The sequence below is a fragment of the Mytilus galloprovincialis genome, chromosome 4, assembly GCF_965363235.1.
Source record: "Mytilus galloprovincialis chromosome 4, xbMytGall1.hap1.1, whole genome shotgun sequence".
NCBI lineage: Eukaryota > Metazoa > Mollusca > Bivalvia > Mytilida > Mytilidae > Mytilus > Mytilus galloprovincialis.
In genome coordinates, this window is record NC_134841.1 from 47,030,164 (window position 1) to 47,046,632 (window position 16,469).

The following is a 16,469-nucleotide window of genomic DNA, read 5'->3' on the forward strand; positions in this document are numbered from 1 at the left end:
AGAAGCTCAACGAAGAGATGCGATATGACACTTATCAATTGTTGACATCTTAGCCCTTAAATACAAAGACTTGATGTAAGATTGTCAGAACGAACATTTCATCAGAAGAAGAAAGTCGAAAATAAAGCTGAGATCTTCCCGGCTACTTACTAAGTGCTAATGATAAATGTACATTAGCACTAGTCTGTGCTTGGAGAGGAGATTGGCAATTTGCATCTCACAGGAAGAAGAAAAAAACAGATGAAAATTTGATAACATCAGAGAAGCCGAGAAAATTACATTGAGATCTTTCCAGGTACTTGTTATGTGCTTATGAAAATACAACATTAGCACTAGCCTGTGCTTGGAGAGAGATCAAAGGTTTAACATCACAACATCAAGAGATAATGGAAAAGAAAAGCAAGACGAAGACGAAGAAGACAAAGTCGACAGATTGACAGATCAATCCGATATCTTCCCAAGTACTTGTTATGCGCAAATGATAAACAAGCATTAGCACTAGCCTGTGCTTGGAGAGGAGTCGGAAATAACTTCACCACAGAAATACAGAAGAACTCAAAAGGTACCACCCATGTCCAAAATGTTTCCAGGTACTTGTTATGTGCTAATAATCGATACACATTAGCACTAGCTTGTGCTTGGAAGGATTACGGAAAATTACCTACAAACATAAGGCAGAAATACATGTATAAAGCAACGGCTCATTTTCCCAGGAACACGCTGTGTGCAACTTTCTTTAACATAGTAGCACTAGCTTGTGCTTGGAAAAATGGGCTTTACTTCGTCATAAGGAAGTTACAGATTGATACAAAAAAATGAACGAGAACTAGTCTGCATTGGGACACACGTGTGCAAATAATAACGAAAAATATCACATTTGTTAAAATTTCAATTTACAAAGAAAATCGTAAATAAATTCATTAATATCTGAAAATTATCGTGATTATCTCCCTTTTAAAATCGTCAAAACTTAGCTTGGGATACAAACATCGACCTGATCAATTATGACACTAATCAATATTCAACGACTATCTCATATGTTCGAAAACATCAGAAGCTCAACGAAGAGATGCGATATGACACTTATCAATTGTTGACATCTTAGCCCTTAAATACAAAGACTTGATGTAAGATTGTCAGAACGAACATTTCATCAGAAGAAGAAAGTCGAAAATAAAGCTGAGATCTTCCCGGGTACTTACTAAGTGCTAATGATAAATGTACATTAGCACTAGTCTGTGCTTGGAGAGGGGATTGGCCATTTGCATCTCACAGGAAGAAGAAAAAACAGATGAAAATTTGATAACATCAGAGAAGCCGAGAAAATTACATTGAGATCTTTCCAGGTACTTGTTATGTGCTTATGAAAATACAACATTAGCACTAGCCTGTGCTTGGAGAGAGATCAAAGGTTTAACATCACAACATCAAGAGATAATGGAAAAGAAAAGCAAGACGAAGACGAAGAAGACAAAGTCGACAGATTTACAGATCAATCCGATATCTTCCCAAGTACTTGTTATGTGCAAATGATAAACAAGCATTAGCACTAGCTTGTGCTTGTAGAGGAGTCGGAAATAACTTCACCACAGAAATACAGAAGAACTCAAAAGGTACCACCCATGTCCAAAATGTTTCCAGGTACTTGTTATGTGCTAATAATCGATACACATTAGCACTAGCTTGTGCTTGGAAGGATTACGGAAAATTACCTACAAACATAAGGCAGAAATACATGTATAAAGCAACGGCTCATTTTCCCAGGAACACGCTGTGTGCAACTTTCTTTAACATAGTAGCACTAGCTTGTGCTTGGAAAAATGGGCTTTACTTCGTCATAAGGAAGTTACAGATTGATACAAGAAAATGAACGAGAACTAGTCTGCATTGGGACACACGTGTGCAAATAGTAACGAAAAATATCACATTTGTTAAAATTTCAATTTACAAAGAAAATCGTAAATAAATTCATTAATATCTGAAAATTATCGTGATTATCTCCCTTTCAAAATCGTCAAAACTTAGCTTGGGATACAAACATCGACCTGATCAATTATGACACTAATCAATATTCAACGACTATCTCATATGTTCTAAAACATCAGAAGCTCAACGAAGAGATGCGATATGACACTTATCAATTGTTGACATCTTAGCCCTTAAATACAAAGACTTGATGTAAGATTGTCAGAACGAACATTTCATCAGAAGAAGAAAGTCGAAAATAAAGCTGAGATCTTCCCGGGTACTTACTAAGTGCTAATGATAAATGTACATTAGCACTAGTCTGTGCTTGGAGAGGGGATTGGCCATTTGCATCTCACAGGAAGAAGAAAAAACAGATGAAAATTTGATAACATCAGAGAAGCCGAGAAAATTACATTGAGATCTTTCCAGGTACTTGTTATGTGCTTATGAAAATACAACATTAGCACTAGCCTGTGCTTGGAGAGAGATCAAAGGTTTAACATCACAACATCAAGAGATAATGGAAAAGAAAAGCAAGACGAAGACGAAGAAGACAAAGTCGACAGATTTACAGATCAATCCGATATCTTCCCAAGTACTTGTTATGTGCAAATGATAAACAAGCATTAGCACTAGCTTGTGCTTGTAGAGGAGTCGGAAATAACTTCACCACAGAAATACAGAAGAACTCAAAAGGTACCACCCATGTCCAAAATGTTTCCAGGTACTTGTTATGTGCTAATAATCGATACACATTAGCACTAGCTTGTGCTTGGAAGGATTACGGAAAATTACCTACAAACATAAGGCAGAAATACATGTATAAAGCAACGGCTCATTTTCCCAGGAACACGCTGTGTGCAACTTTCTTTAACATAGTAGCACTAGCTTGTGCTTGGAAAAATGGGCTTTACTTCGTCATAAGGAAGTTACAGATTGATACAAGAAAATGAACGAGAACTAGTCTGCATTGGGACACACGTGTGCAAATAGTAACGAAAAATATCACATTTGTTAAAATTTCAATTTACAAAGAAAATCGTAAATAAATTCATTAATATCTGAAAATTATCGTGATTATCTCCCTTTCAAAATCGTCAAAACTTAGCTTGGGATACAAACATCGACCTGATCAATTATGACACTAATCAATATTCAACGACTATCTCATATGTTCTAAAACATCAGAAGCTCAACGAAGAGATGCGATATGACACTTATCAATTGTTGACATCTTAGCCCTTAAATACAAAGACTTGATGTAAGATTGTCAGAACGAACATTTCATCAGAAGAAGAAAGTCGAAAATAAAGCTGAGATCTTCCCGGGTACTTACTAAGTGCTAATGATAAATGTACATTAGCACTAGTCTGTCCTTGGAGAGGAGATTGGCAATTTGCATCTCACAGGAAGAAGAAAAAAACAGATGAAAATTTGATAACATCAGAGAAGCCGAGAAAATTACATTGAGATCTTTCCAGGTACTTGTTATGTGTTTATGAAAATACAACATTAGCACTAGCCTGTGCTTGGAGAGAGATCAAAGGTTTAACATCACAACATCAAGAGATAATGGAAAAGAAAAGCAAGACGAAGACGAAGAAGACAAAGTCGACAGATTTACAGATCAATCCGATATCTTCCCAATTACTTGTTATGCGCAAATGATAAAGAAGCATTAGCACTAGCCTGTGCTTGGAGAGGAGTCGGAAATAACTTCACCACAGAAATACAGAAGAACTCAAAAGGTACCACCCATGTCCAAAATGTTTCCAGGTACTTGTTATGTGCTAATAATCGATACACATTAGCACTAGCTTGTGCTTGGAAGGATTACGGAAAATTACCTACAAACATAAGGCAGAAATACATGTATAAAGCAACGGCTCATTTTCCCAGGAACACGCTGTGTGCAACTTTCTTTAACATAGTAGCACTAGCTTGTGCTTGGAAAAATGGGCTTTACTTCGTCATAAGGAAGTTACAGATTGATACGAGAAAAAGAACGAGAACTAGTCTGCATTGGGACACACGTGTGCAAATAGTAACGAAAAAAGATCACATTTGTTAAAATTTCAATTAACAAAGAAAATCATTAATATCTGATACTCACCTGTTTGTTAATTTTATCATCGTCTGCAGTAGCGAAAAAAAGTGGACTGCAAAATCTAGTAAAGTTTCGAATTTTCTAAAACACAATGCATTTGAATTTTATATATGACGGGGCGGACAGGCGGGTACCTTTCTCCTTTCTCCAACCCCTCATCTCCTTTCTCCCGTCCCTCTTCTCCTTTCTCCAATCTCTTTATCTTGTCTCTCGCCCTGAAAACAAGAAGAAACTAGTGAATAGGATGCTAATTTTAAAATAAATCTATTAACTGTCTTGTTTATGGCTCGTCCCCGTCTTGTCCTTTCACAAGTGAGCAGTGGTGTTTCTTCTGCTTCAAGAACCTCTATTACTTGTTCACTGCCATGGCAGTTAATTTTTCTGTTTGCATTGAATTTGTAACTCTGATGCACGCCGTTTCCCGATGATTTAAGTTAGTATAAATCTATAAAACTATAGAAACGAATGCAGGTTAATGTGTGAAAATGCGGGGAAATTTTGTAACACTATAGTGCAATTTCGTTAAGAAACCAATTCATTTTAAAATGGTTGTCGAAAATGCTGCTTGTAAAATAGAAAAATAATTTCTTTTGGAAAATAATACAGGATATAATTTATCGAAAATACATAGTTGAAAGGCAGACACAGGAAATGGAATTAACAAAGAATTGTCCTTGAACTTGGTTATTTTGGCGCACAACTTTCCTTATATGTTCTAAGCGTAACCATTTTTGGAATATTATTGGACTGTACAGAAAATTAAAAAACATGTATTATTTTATCTTTCACATTTACAACTGACGTAACGGGTGACGGAATGTTTTTATTAGTAACCTTTTTTACGGCTGCATTAGAAATTTGTCTTCAAAGACTTTTAAACACAACAATTTCAAATTGTATTGTATCGTCCTGAACATGCCTGAAATCAAGCAATTAAAATTGTACTTGAAAATCATTGTTCACTCAATCAAATTTTGTTGAATGTGCACCCTGTTAGTTTGAAATAAAACTAAATCAGTAAAATTAATAGGAAATTTACGAAACCAGACAGGGGAAATGAAAACAAATACCATTCAGATCCGTTAGATATTTTTTCAATACCTCTCAGTAAATTTGAAGCAATTTATCTAAAAAAAAAGGATGGTGACATGTGTCTCTATGCAATGGCTCACAATAAAATTGTCAGTTTTTAGTCTTTCTCAATATATAAAAAATCGAAATGAATTAGTAACGTTCGGAATATTTTTCGTTACTATGCCGTTTTGGGGAATTTTCTGTGACTGTCATACAAGTGAGAGATTTGGCTAGCCATAAAACCAGGTCCAATCCACCATTACCTACATAAGAAAATGCCTGTACCAATTCGGAATGTAACAGTTTTTATTCATTTGTTTGATTTTGCCGTTTGATTATCGACTTTCCGTTTTCATACGTCCGTCGAATACGGGACATATTATGGTATACCGTCGTCCGTCCGTTCGTCGTCCACACTTCGGACAATTACTAAAAAAGGCTTCCTAAGTCAGGAATCTGATATACAGTAATTGTCGTTTGTTTATGTAATTTAGACGTGTTTCTCGTTTCTCGTTTTTTTATATAGATTAGACCGTTGGTTTTCCTGTTTGAATGGCTTTACACTAGTAATTTTGGGGCCCTTTATAGCTTGTTGTTCGGTGTGAGCGAAGGCTCCATGTTGAAGGCCGTACATTGACCTATAATGGTTTACCTTTTTAAATTGTTATTTGGATGGAGAGTTGTATCATTGGCACTCACACCACATCTTCCTATATCTATTTCCAACAACTTTTATGAAACTTTATTTAATTGTTTATATCAGTATTCTATTGACGTAAGCTCCCTTTCGATTTTTATAAATTTCAGATTTTTCGTTTCCATGTTATAATGAAGCGTTATCCTTAAAAAAAAAAAGGATTTACCAGTTTTCGGACAATAACTCAAAAATGCTTCATTCAACTTTAATGAAACTTTGGTGAATTGTTTATATCTATTGATGTATGCTTCCTTTTGATTTTTATAAATTTCAAATTTTACGTTTTCGTGTTATGAATTTTTATGCTTAAAAAAAGGGGGATTTTCCAGTTTTCGAACTATCACTCATAAACACTTTCAAAAAATTTTATGAGACTTTGGTTAATTGTTTATAACTATTGATGTAAGATCCCTTTTGATTTGTATATATTTCAGAGTTTACATTTTTTGTGTTATGCAGTCTTTTTCATTTTTCCAGTTTTTCGAATTATAAATCAAAAATGCTTTTAGCAGTTTGTGATGAAACTATGGTGACTTGTTTATATTTATTGAACTAAGTACCCTTTTGTTTTACATAATTTCTGATTTGATGTTGTACAGTTGTGGAATTTTTCTTCTTGAAAAAAATGTCGGAAACTGGACCAAGGAAAATTCATTTAAAGCATAAAGACAAGCTAAAAGGGCAACGGGCGTATACATGTATCATGCGCTTATAGCGCAGCTCTTTATTTAAATTCCTCGGAGTCGTTTTTTTGTTGTTGTTATTTTACTTTTTATTAGCACTCTCTTGAAATAAATTAACGTATACAAATTGGCATTAGGACAGTCTTTTTTTTTTCTTTAAGGAGATACCATTTTATATTTAGGGGGGCTAGGATGACAAAAATATGTCCTGCAGTTTTTTTATACTTGTAGTCTCTGTCATGCCTTTTTATTCATTTTTTTCGGTCTTTACTGTTTTTTACCAAAAATCTTATTGCATTTTTATGATCCGAAACTCGTGTTTTGCCTTGTTTTCAAAATTCATACTAGCCCCCTTAAGAATCAAATGGAAGCTCCCATATTGACAACACAAATGGCGATCGCTCTACTGTCTCTATGATTTCCCCTGGTCTAACTGCCGGGGTAATTATCTTTTAACACATTATGAATGTTTAACTTTAATGCCGAGGACGAGTTAAAAACACAAGAAGAATTAGATTATGTATGTTACGATCACTTTAAAATATATTTATGGTACGACAATTTGTTTTTCTGTTGAGGGAATTTCAGTTTTCTCGGACGGATTTTGTTTTCGCCTGTTGCTGGGCCTTTTGTTCACATTGTTTACTAGTCTGTATTTTGTTCGGCAGAATATACATATCCCTCTTGTTTATGGCTAGATAAATGTCTTTTACTGTTACCAGTCCACTATATTTATGTTAGTCCAAAATCCTCCTGCCAAAAAAATAATCATTTATGATCGAGTACACCGATATGACTGCTGTTATTTAAAATGTAAATCGATAATTGTGTAAAAAAACAATTGAAGAACACAGAATTTGCACCCACTCCACTTTGTTGAAAATATAATATTTTTATTTATTTTATTTTATTTTATTATATCTTTTATTTTGTGTATGTTGAAAATATTATCATATATACAGTTATTAGTTCTGAAAAATAAAAAAAAAATCTAAAGTGATGTCTAAGAGTATATATAATAATTAGTGTTGTCAAATCGTACACTTTTGCCTAACCGGTTACTCGTATAATCGTTCGACCGATTAACCGGTTAACCGGTAGTTTTAGTCAATGTTTGAAGGCCTTATCAAAACTACCCTACACATCGATTCAAGAAGATGTGGTATGAGTGTCAATGTGACTACATTCCATCCAAGTCATACATTTACGTTTTTATAATACGATGAATGGACGTTTGGCCTTTGGTTTTATAAGGCTTGTCTGTGAAGATTCCTGTCGAAGTTTGACTTTTAATAATCAAATACACGGTATCAATTATGGCGTTTGTACTAACTTCAAATTGAAAAATAAAAAAAAAAACGTCTTGATCTCGTAGAATTGAATATGTATGAAACCAATGATTCTTCCATTTTGTCTTGTTGTTTCCAGAAATAATGTGAGGTGTTTCAATTAAAATTGATTAATCCTGATATTCATACCATCAAGTATACATTGATAACATTCACGTTGGTTTGCTTTTTACAGTTTTTGATTTAGTATTTATAGTTATGACAAAGACTTGCACGACGCACATTCAGATGTAGGTCTACACAATATGAGATCAAAAGTGAAATAATGAAGTAAATCGTAAAATTTAATCGTATTACTGATTAAAAATTATTGTTAAACAAACATGAAACTAATTATGTTTCCTTAAGATCTTGCCCCGAGCTGAGAGACAAGTTTTAATTAATTTTATATTTTTGGATTAACAATACCAATCAGTATACTGGACAGTTGATCTGTCAAATCAATTACCACGACAACATTTTTTAAAGAAACACAACTATTTAATGATTTCAATACACATTTATATGAAATCTATTTAAATTGAAAAAAAATCCGGTTAACCGGTTAGCTTTTTTGGTATTCGGTATTCGATCGTTCGAACGGTTAACCGGTTAACCGGTTAACCGTTGACAACACTAATAATAATATATTTTGTGCAATGTGTCTCATAAGCCAAATAGATATGGCTGGGTTTTTATTGTTCTATTCACAGGCACTTGTTTCTGTCAAAGTGCGGTTTACTATCCACACTCGTATGAAAAATCATGAATTTTTGGTACAGGTGTCACCAGGTGGAAAGCAAACCGCACATTGACAGAAATAAGTGCCTGTGGTTCTATTAGGTTTTAATCTTATTGTAAATTATGTATGCCAAGCAATATGTGACAGTACTATAATGAAATAGATTGGGGGCATTAAGTTTTACCTGTGTCATTGCTTTCTGTACATATGTAAGTCCGTCCGTACATCCAACAGTTGGTTTCTGTTCTTTAACTTTATATTACTATACAAAATGTCATGAAACTTGTACACATTGTGGTCTGATTAATCATTTTAAAGTTTTAATTGAAAAAACAAAACAAAAGGGGGGGGGGGGTATGCTCTCTATGCTCCCTTCTGGATCCGCCACTGCATAAAATTTTTTAAAAGGGTGTATTTTTTTTTGTTTTGCTTGAGTCAATAAAAATGTAGACATTCTCAAATTTTTTTTCATGATCAAACTTTCTATCGCCTTAAATATATGCAGAAGAAAGTTCCGAAAGCTATACCAATACAGAATGAATGACATGTTTTTATACTACTGCAAAAAAAATTTGCGTTCGTATTATGGTATGATGTTGTTGTCATCTGCGTAGTCCGAAGACACATTTGTTGTCCGGACAATAACTTTAGTTTAAGTGAATCAATCTCTATGTTATCTTTTAAGAAGGTTCAATTCCACAAACAGAAGGTTGGAATTGATTTTGGGGATGATGGTCTCAAGCGTTTTTGGAATTAGGGGCCAAAAAGGGGCCCAAAGCAAGCATTTTTCTACTTTCTGGATATCGTCTTGTGTATAAGTGTTTCAATTGCTCTGAAATTGTACCGCAATTTTTTATAATACAGGAGGAAGGTTTGGATTTATTTTGGGGGTTATGGTCCCAACAGTTTAGGAATTTGGGGCAAACAAAGGGGCCCAAATAAGCATGTTTGTAGTTTCCAGTCAATAACTTGCTTCGACAATAACTTTTGTTTAAGCGAATGGATCTCTATGAAATTTGTTAAGAAGGTTCAATACCACAAAAGGAAGGTTTGAATGAATTTGGGGATGATGGTTTGAAGATTTTTGGAATTAGGGGCGCAAAAGGTGCCCAAAACAAGCATTTTTCTACTTTCAGGATATCAACTTGTGTATAAGTATTTCAATTGCTCTGAAATTGTACCATAATGTTTCATACCACAGGTAGAAGGTATGGATTGATTTTTGGGATTATGGTCCCAATGGTGTAGGAATTTGGGGCCAAAAAAGGGGGCCAAATAAGCATTTTTGTAGTTTCCAGTCAATAACTTGTGTTTAAGTGTATAAACCTCTCTGAAATTGTACTACAAGTTTCCATACCACAAAGGGATGGTTGGGGGAGGGGGGGTTATGGCTCAAATCAGTTAGCAATTAGGGGCCAAAAAGGGGGAAAACAAGGGGTTTTCTGGTTAAAGGACAATTTAGACAATTTAAAAGTAGTGTAAGGGAGGTAAGCTAATTCCATTTAAAGAATACTGTTATATATATGTTTGATTAACTCCCTTACACTGCTTGAAAATTATGAATTAAGAAATTATGATTGTCTTGAGATGATTAGATGTAAATTTATATTTAGACATGTTGGAAGTTACTTTTAATTAGTATTAATTTTAACCATGTCTGTACCTCATTTTATATTTTGATATTTTATGATGTATTATTAAAAATCATTAGGTATTTTTGCAAACTCTTTTTGAGGGGATTAATATTCAACAGCTGGTTCATAATAGACCACATTTATTTCTGTGTCAGAAACTTTTGCTGTGTCAACTATTTAATCACAATCCAAATTCAGAGCTGTATCAAGCTTAAAAATGTTCTGTCCATACTTGCCCCAACTGTTCAGGTTTCAACATCTGCAGTTGTATAAAGCTGTGCCCTGCAGAGCATCTGGTTTTCAAAGTAAAACAAAACTTTTGGTTTACAAAATTTTGTTCATGATAGCAAAAAAATCAACTTGAAATATCTTTCATTTTCTCCCTACCCAGTTTTTTCACACGCATATATATTGATGAAATCAGAACATGCATGAATCAAACAAAAGTTTTCCTATTAAATTAAATGGTTGTTTGATAAATTTGAATGCAAATATATTTGCTGCAACTCATTTTAAAACCTTCTTCTCTAATGAGAAAGGTAAATATGCTAGTATTTTTACTGGAGATTCGATGAGATGATTGAAGCTGTTATTATTTTCTCCTTGATAATATTTATGTACGTTTCAGCAACACAGTTCATCAACAACGGGTATTCCTTTGGGCACTTATTGCACCCCTTTTATGGCAGAATTGATTACGTACTGTTATGAATCACAGTTTATGACTAAACTCCGTAAAGACCTGATTAAATTGCATTTTATTGATAAATTCAACAACATTTACCATTATCTTGATGATATTTTTCCGTTAAAAAATCAAGAAATTTCTCAATATACTGTGGAAACTTACCCAAAGAAACTTACATAAACCAAATTTTAACAGTAATAACCGTCCTTTCCTAGAACTTTCATTCCCTATTGTTAATTTTCCCTTTTTGGATTGTAATGTTCCTTTGGCACCATCTTACAGTGTTTATATGTCACTACTTGTTCGCTATGCACATGTCTGTTGTGATGTTTTTGATTTTAACAAATGTAATCTATGTCATGTATGTATTATTGGTCAATTACTAAGCCAGTAATTTCGTTACCACACATTACTTAGAACCTAATACTAAATTCAGTAGTAGACATAAATATTTGGTTTTGAAGTTTTGTTGAAAACTGTACCTGTAGAAAACTTATTTCAAACAGGATAGCACATCCTCATTTTTGTGGAAATGTTGTTAACCATGCCTGGAAATTTAGAAACGATCCTGGTAAACTTATTGATCCTTTGAATAAACTTAAACTTAAAGTTTACCAAAATTCAACAATGTAATAAGTTCATTGAATATTGTTTTCATTGCCGGTATAAATATTGATATTGTTATCAGTAAATTAAAAGCAAACTAAATATTATTGATATATATAAACTAGTATATACAACTTGTCTAAACATCAACCCAACAATGTTAGATCTGTAAATTTGCTTTCACAAATTTTTTGTTCTTCCCTTGCCGGGATTCGAACCTATGCTACTGAGATATCGTGACACCAAATTGCCTGCACTATATCTGGTGCGCTAGACCACACGACCACCTTGGCTTCACAAAAATAAAGCTTTCGGTGGCCGGGTGTTACCTTTCCTCGTCAGTTTTAATCTAGCATTGTAATACAGTCCATGATATATACGGCATGGAGATGTTATTGTTACAGATCAGCTCAATTATCTATAGTAAAGGATCCTACAAATTAATGCAAGATACAGTCACAGAATAATCATATTTATAAGTACGTCTGAGTCAGTGACAATTCTACAACAGATTTATCCATCGGATCACCAGCAATGATGGTGATACATGGCTGTGTACATTATGTATATACAACTCGTCTAAACATCAACCCAACAATGTTAGATCTGTAAATTTGCTTTTGCAAATTAAGCAAAGTTTTTGTTTTTCCCTCACCGGGATTTGAAACCCATGCTACTGAGATATCCTGACACCAAATCGCCTGCACTGTATCCAGTACACTAGACCAAACGACCACCTTGGCTTCACAAAAATAAAGCTTTCGATGGCCGAAACTAGTATATACATTCATGGATCTACAATTTGTTGATACCCATATCTTGGCAATTTGCACAAGGTCATGTTTTTTTGTGACTGTTTACAATGTCTTTACACTAAATTCATTAGATGTTCAATGTGTACTGATTGATATTTGAGTGTTTGATGCAGAATTTTTTTGTTGTGCCTTTCAACTTTTGTAGCTGCGGCTAAGATGGCGGTGTTAGCTAACGTTTAAAAGCTTTATATGTTAGAAGGTGGAAGACCTGGATGCTTCATACTTTGAATATAGATGCCTCATGTAACAAAGATTCCATCTGTCACATGTTCATTGTCCTTGACCTCATTTTCATGGTTCAGTGATTACTTTAAAAAAAAAAGTGGTATTTTTTTGTAATGTAGATTTCTCTCTTATGAGTAATAGGATAACTATAATTGCAAGGTCCTCATGCTCATCAGACAGTTTTCACTTGACCTCAACCTCATTTCATGAATCAGTGAACAAGGTTAAGTTTTGGTGGTCAAGTTCATATCTCAGATACTATAATCAATAGGTCTAGTAAATTTGGTGTATGGAATGAGTACCGGTATACGGTTTACATGTCCAACTGGCAGGTGTCATCTGACCTTGATCTCATTTTCATGGTTCAGTGGTAAATGTGTTTAACGAATCAGAATTGTCTGTTTTTCTTATACTGTATGCAATTGGTTTACAATATTTGGTGTATGGAATGATTGTAAGGTGAACATTTCTAGCTGGCAGGGGTCATCTGACCTTGACCTCACTTTCATAGTTAAGTTGTCAAAGTTAAGTTTTTGAGATTTAGTCTTTTTTTCTAACTTTATATGCAATAGGTCAAATGTATTTGGTGTATGGATATATTTTATGATGTGCATGTCAGTGTCTCAGGTTTAATTTGACCTTGACCTTATTTTTACTGTTCATTGCTCAGTGTTAAGCTTTTTGTGTTTTGGTTTGTTTTTCATAAACTATATAGCAATAGGTCAACTATATTTGTTGTATCATGTATGGAAGATTTGTAAGCTGTACATGTCTGCTAGGCATGGTTTATCTGGCCTTTACCTTATTTTCATGGTTCATTGGTCAGTGTTTAGTTTTCATGGTTTAGTCTTTTTCTTAGAAACTATAACCAATTAGGTGAAATGTATATAGTCATGATAGTGTATTGAATGATTGTGAGGTGTACATGTTTTTCTTTATTGATTTATATGACCTTGACCTCATTTTCTTGGATTATGTTAAGTTTATGTGATAGTTATAGTGAAGCTTTATATTTACATGTAGGACTATCTTAATAACATCAATGATTAGTAAAGAAGGCGAGACATTTCAGTGTGCATGTGTGCACTCTTGTTTTATTAGTTGTTAGTGGCTTTGAACTAGCTGTCAGTATTTGCGAGTACTCTCAGATCTTTACTTAGTGTCCTTTAGTTGTTGGGATGTACAAGTACCGGCCACATCCACTTGTTTTTGTAGTATTTGTATTTTTATCCATCTTAAGCCTTTTTTAACTGATTTTTTTAAGAGTTCGTTCTTATGTTGTTCTGTTACACCACTGTCCGGGGAGAGTTGGGATCCCACTAACTTGTTTAGCCCTGAGCCACATTCTCTGTTTGTGCCTGTCTTAAGTTAGGGGCCTTTAATTCAGTGCTTGTTGTTTGTTTATGTTTTACATAATTGTTTTTGGTTTATTTTTATACGACCATTGTTGTATTCTGCATCATCCGAAGATACTTAGTTTAGGGACAATAACTTTAGTTTAAGTGAATGGATCTATATTAAATTTTAAACAACTATGAAACCATGAAAGGAAGGTTGGGATTGATTTTAGGGGTTATTGTCCTAACAGGTACGAAATTAAGGGTCCAAATAAACATTTTTCTAGTTTCCAGACAATAACTTGTGTGTAAGGGTATAGCTCTTTCTGAAATTGTACCACAAGGTTTCGTTTATATCAAATAAGGAAGGTTGGGATTGATTTTGTGGGTAATGGCCCGAACTGTTTAGTAATTAGACGCCAAAAAGGGGCACAAAACAATATTTTTTCTATACTTTGTATAAATTGCTTATTTCTTGACCAATTTCAATGGGGATTTATTCTTGAATTCTTGGGGTTCTTTAATAAGCTGAATCTAACCATGTATTAAGTTTTTGGATTGTGGGCCCCATATGTTAATTGGTCTACATGAAGGTCCAAAAGGTCCAAAATTAAACTTTGTTGATTTTATCAAAAATTGAATTATTTGGGGTGTTTGATATGTCAAATTTAACTGTGTATTTACATTTTTAATTTTTTGATTTTGTTTTCAAATTGGTCTACATAATGGTTCAAAGGGTCCAATAGGAAACTTAGTTTGATTTTAACAAAAAAATGGAATTCTTCGTAGTCTTTGATATGCTGATTTAGATTTTGGATATTGGACCATATTAGGTAAATATCCAGTTTAAAATTTTTAAGTTCTTAGACCACATTCATTCTGTGTCAGAAACATATTCTGTGTGAAATATTTATTCACAATCCAAATTCAGAGCTATATCAAGCTTGAATGTTGTGGCCATATCAAGCTCTGCCCTACTGAGAATTTTGTTTGTACATAAATAAGGCCATTAGTTTTCTTGTTTGAATTGTTTTGCATTGTCATTTCGGGGCCTATTATAGCTGATTATAGGGCATGAGCTCTTCTCATTGATGAAGGCTGTACAGTGACTTATAGTTGTTAATTTCTGTGTCATTTTAGTCTCTGGTGGAGAGTTTTCTCTGTGTCATTTTAGTCTCTTGTGGAGAGTTTTCTTTTTGGCAATCATACCACATATTCTTTTTATCCAGCCTTCGACTTCAGTCAAAAAAGCGAGACTAAGCGATCATACATTCTGTCGTTGTCCGTGTCGTCGTCGGCGGCGTCCACAAATATTCACTCTGTGGTTGAGGATTTTGAAATTTTAAAAATTTTCTTAAACTATCCTGGATTTCTACCAAACTTGGACAGAAGCTTGTTTATGATCATAACATAGTATCCAGAAGTAAATTTTGTTAAAAAAATAAATCTATTTTTCGGTATTTTACTTTTAAATGGACTGAGATTTTTTGCCAGGAAACAACACATTCACTCTGTGGTTAAACTTTTTAAAATTTCAATAACTTTCTTATACTATTTTGGATTTGTACCAAACTTGGACAGAAGCTTGTTTGTGATCAAAAGCTAGGATCTAGAAGGAAATTTTGTTAAAAAATAAATCTATATTTTCGTATTTTACTTTTAAATGGACTTAGATTTTCTGCATGCCAGGAAACAGCACAATCACTTTGCGGTTAAATTTTTAAAAAATTTATTAACTTTCTTATACTATTTTGGATTTGTACCAAACTTGGACAGAAGCTTGTTAATGATCAAAAGCTAGTATCTAGAAGAAAACTTTGTTTTCTTCAAGTTAAAAGTACATTCAGTCTGCAGTTTACGTTTTTAAACATTTATTAGATTCATAAACTATACCAAACTTGGACAGAAGCTTCTTACAATCAAAAGATAGTATCAACAGGAATATTTTATTGATTTATTTCCTATTTTTGTTGAGCCTGCGATTAACAGAAAGAGTAGGCCAGACACTAGGTTCTGTGGAACCCTTACGAATTTTTTATATGAATAACTTAAATGACTTTCAAACCAGTGGCGGATCCAGAATTTTTCATAAGTGGGGGCCCAATGACTGCCTAGAGGGGGCCCACTCTGGGTCCATATTAATTTTTTTTAACAAATGAAACTAAAGGTATGAAGTGTAAAAATTGCCATTTCTTACATTTCACATAATTGTATACATATATAGTAGATAAGTTATTTTTAAAAGCCCTTTCTTGAAAAAAAGAGAAAGTACATATCAGATATTTTATGCCATTACACAAGTCTTTTTTGAAATTGAGAAATTCCAAAATACATTTTACACATGGGCACACCAAGTAAATTGTTGTTTATCTATAGAAAACATTTTTCAATCTTATAATACCCCTACCCCTACCCTGTCTTTGAAACTATTACTAATTTATACTCTTTGTTTTTCTTTCAGATGCCCGAGGGGAACACATACAGAAGAAGAACATTGAAAGTTGAGTATATTTTTCTTTACATAGGCCCCTACCCTATCTTTGAAACTATTTTACTAATTCATAC

At 33.7% G+C, this 16,469-nt stretch overlaps 1 long non-coding RNA gene across 1 annotated transcript in view; it reads right to left on the reverse strand.

Moving 5' to 3' along the window:
* LOC143070639 (uncharacterized) overlaps window positions 1–4,287 on the reverse strand; it is a 72,827-nt gene extending 68,540 nt beyond the window's left edge. Inside the window, exon 1 of the long non-coding RNA XR_012976613.1 lies at window positions 4,082–4,287. This is a non-coding gene — a long non-coding RNA (uncharacterized LOC143070639). The remainder of the gene's footprint in view (window positions 1–4,081) is intronic.
* Window positions 4,288–16,469: the final 12,182 nt, after the last annotated feature.